Raw genomic sequence first — 3,889 nt, forward strand, 5'->3', positions numbered from 1 at the left:
TCTGAGGGCTCCTGTGGATGGATCCCCGCATCCTGCTTTGGGCCAGGACCTGGCGCGGGGGTCCCTGCCTTTGCAGGAGGGGGGGGCAAGGGCAGGTCAGGGGCAGCCCCAGCCGCTCTCTGTCCGCCTCAGCCGCGTTTCAAACCAAAATCACCCCCCACAGCCCGGAGCCGGCGCCTGGAGAAGCCATTTCTCCCCAGCAAAGCCCTGGAGAGCAGCTCAGCATCTCCCTCTAACGATGTGCATCACCCTCGGCCGGACACCCGGCAGCTCTCGGGAATGCTGCCCCCTCCCCGGGCACCCCGAATCCCTGTGTGGCCTTGGTACTGCTCCTGCTGTGCCCCCAGCACCCTCCACCACCCCTCACCAGCACCCACCACCGAGGCAGAAAGCAAACCCACAGGGAGGGACAAATCTACCTGGCCCTTGGCCATGGGTTGTCTTGTTTGGGCTCTGATCCATCCAGGACTGGAGGTTTAATAGTGCCCCACATGACTGCATCAGGAGGGGATGGGGCCACATCCTGCACAGGGCTCTGCTCTCTGCTTAAGGGGGTAACAAGAAGCAAATCCAGACCCTGCTGAGCCCATGGCCACGAGTGCTGCTGCTGCAGGGATATTTCTTTTGCTTGGTTGTTTTCTTTCCTTTTCATCAAATTTAATACGTTCCCCCAGCTTTGTTGCTCTTGAGGGTCTAGTGAGGTGAGAAATGCCAATTTTGCTGCATTTTTTAAAAGGTCAGTATGGAGAGAGGAGGAAATTCTGGTTTCTGTGTCCTCGGGTGGGGTGGAGGCCTGAATCTGGTTCCCTGTGATGGAGCCTGAGGGTCACAGCCCACCCTCTGCCCCTGCCTCAGCACAGCTCAAGCAGGAATTACTCACTGGCAAGGTCCAGCCAAGCCAACCAATGTGCAGAGAGGGGACAGAGCAGCTGCTGCAGTCCAGGTCACTCTGCTGTAGGCATGGACCAGGTGATGCTTCTCTTTGAGTTGGAGAAAAATTGGATTCAATAACTTTGGAGGAAATCTGGATTGGGGAAGTCTTTGCCTCCAGCCCAGCACCAAACCCTTCCTCTGAGGGTGACAGATGTGAGCTATAAACTCTTTTGGCAATGTTGGTGTCATGGAAATCACTCTGGTGCAGGAGAGAGAATTCCCCTGCTTGGTTCTGAGCACCATTTGGTGAATCTGTTATTGAAACCCAAACAGTCTGAGAACATATTTTCTTTCTGAGACCTTTGCATCACCTGGGTTTTGTACAAACCTCCCCCAGGGACCCAGAGCAGCCACTGCCACTGGTGCCCAAGGATGCTCCATGTATCCCACATATGACTTGGGCTACACCGTGTCCTTTCCTGAGCCTTGCACTGGCTTGAAACCCCCCATCCAGCCTCAGTTGGTGCTCAAGAGTCCAAACCTTGGAGGCAAATCCTGGGGCATTGAATCTCCTTCTGCCCCAACACCTGGAGAGCACCTGGAGGGCTCTGGGGACAGCCTCTCTTGAGGATTTCAGCAGGGGGGACAAGGAATTGCACCCAAAGGGGTGCAATCACATTTTTTGCTAGCCATAGGTACACAAGTCTTTTTTCAGCTCCTCTGTGATCCCACCCCTCTGGAAATGTCCCAGCTCCTTCACTGAGGAGCGATGTCACTGTGATGGGACAGGGATGGGACAGGGATGACACCAGGCTGACATTGCCCTGTTCCAGCCCCAGCCTCAGCTGCCTTCACCCTGCCTGCAGCCCTGTGTTCTCACAGCTCATTAGCCGGGGTGATGCTGCTCACAAATGAGCTTTGAAGACCCTTGCTTTGCCACGAGCCCTTCCCTGCCCTGGAGGAGTAACTATGTCTCCAAATCCCTCCATCCAGCTGCCCACCAGCAAAGATTAGCACCTTCTTAATTTTAATTTCCACAGTGGTTCTGCGGAGCTGGGGAGGGATTTAAATCCTGGCAAACCCCCATTTTGAGACTTCATCCCTCTGGGCTGTCTGGCGGGACCCCTGTTCCCTGTGGAGATGCTTGTTCCACAGGATTTTGGGCTGTAGACATCTAAGTATCCCCAGGAAGGGACAGAGAGAGGGACTAAACGTGGTGCAGGTTCAGGCATGGGATGAGTCAGGAAAGCAGCAAGTTAAAATAACAGTCTCTTCCTTTATTACCAGCAGAGGAGCAGGTGGGTGAGCACCCTGCTGGGGGGGCCACCATGACCTGCCTCCACATCCCTGCCAGCTCCAGTGCCCCAGGAGCTTTGAGGTGCTGGACCCCCCCGGCCCCACAGCCATGTCCCCGTCACTGGGGGGCAAACACAGGGAGGTGACAGCATCCACCCTGTCCCCAGATCTTTGGGTTTACACATCATTTTTCCTTACCTGTCCACACAAGTGGTCTGTGGCTCAGGACAGGGAGATTTGGGGGCTCGGGGGGTGTTACAGTAAATGTTGCTTCTCCCTAATGATGAGCTGGGTCACCAGGATGGTGCAGGGTTTGGTGGCACTGTCACCGGCCCCTGGGCAGCAGGTCGGGATGAACGTTGGCAAATGCCCAGAGGATGCAGAGCTTGGGAGCACAGGGAGGGAGTGTGACAAGACAGAAGGGCTGGGGGGCACCTGGCACCCCAGGAATCCACACCCTGGGCAGCACCCAGAGGCATCCCTGGCTGCTCCTACCCAGCCCCGTCTGCCTGCACACGGGGACGGATGAAGGACAAGCTCCAAGACCAGCTTCCTCCAGGCCATGATGTGTCCCACCCTGCCTTTGCTCCTGGATTTTCCAGCTCTGATGACTCAGCTCCCTTTTTAACTCACCAAGGGGAGCTGGGTGCTGGTGGCTGGCTGGGTCATCTGATTTGCTACTGATAAGGTTACCTCCTAGGACGCTGGAAGACAGCCCGGTCTGAAGAGAAAACTAAAGCTCCCTAAATAATCTCCAAGGCATGGGCATGAGCTGCTGGGTGCTGGGATGTCACCCATGTGCACGAGGCTTCACTGTCCTGTGCAAGGCAGGAATAACCACACTCGGTTTGCCTGTAATCCTGAGCCCTGCCCATCGCCACCTCCTTTTTCCCATCTCTTTCCTGATGAACTGACAGGCTCAGGTGGGCAAAAGTTCCTCTGTCCCAGTTGTTGTTCTTCTAATTTTCCTCCAGCCAAGAGCCATGGCTGGGGGAGGAAACCTCCCATCTCTGCACGGGAATGTATTCATGAAGAAGAAAGAGAAAGAAGAAGGAGAGAAGCCCTGGTGTGGCTGGGGAGCTGCCTCTGTCTCTTCGTATTGCAAGTGTGGGGTGCAGGTCTCATGTCAGCGGTGCACAGCCCATCCCAGAGGTGCTCGGTTCACAGTGTTGGTGCAATCTGCCAAACAGATGGATCAGCTAGGAGACATTTCCAAAAGAGGCTGGAACAAGGTGGGAGAGGAAGGAATGAACAGCCTGCAGGGTGGCACATTCCAGCTCACCCACTGCCAGCCCCGGAGAATCCCCTCCCTTCCGTGCAGAATGCCATCCCCTGATGTTGTGTTGTGTGCTGCAGCCAGGCCCTGTGCACCAGAACCCCATTCCTGCACACCAAAACCCACCCCTGGGCACCACAGCCCACCCCTATGCACCACAACCTGCCCACCACAGCCTGTGCACCACAGCCTATTCCTGTGCACCACAATCCATGCACCACTCTCTCTCCCAGGACACCCCAGACTGTGCACCCCAGCCCCTGCCCATGCACCCCAGCCCCGTGGGCTGCCTTTGCACCAGCCACACTCCAGCAGGTGCCTCTGGCTGTGACACCTGTAGCACCTGCCCAGTCCGTATGTCCGACGGGAGGGCCACCACCTCCCTCGGTTGGTCTCCACGGTTTGTCCCCCCCCCTTGCTCATCCTCCCGCCCGCCTTACCTTG

This window comes from Chaetura pelagica, unplaced genomic scaffold, assembly GCF_000747805.2.
Source record: "Chaetura pelagica isolate M959 unplaced genomic scaffold, ChaPel_1.0 scaffold275, whole genome shotgun sequence".
Taxonomy (NCBI): Eukaryota; Metazoa; Chordata; class Aves; order Apodiformes; family Apodidae; genus Chaetura; species Chaetura pelagica.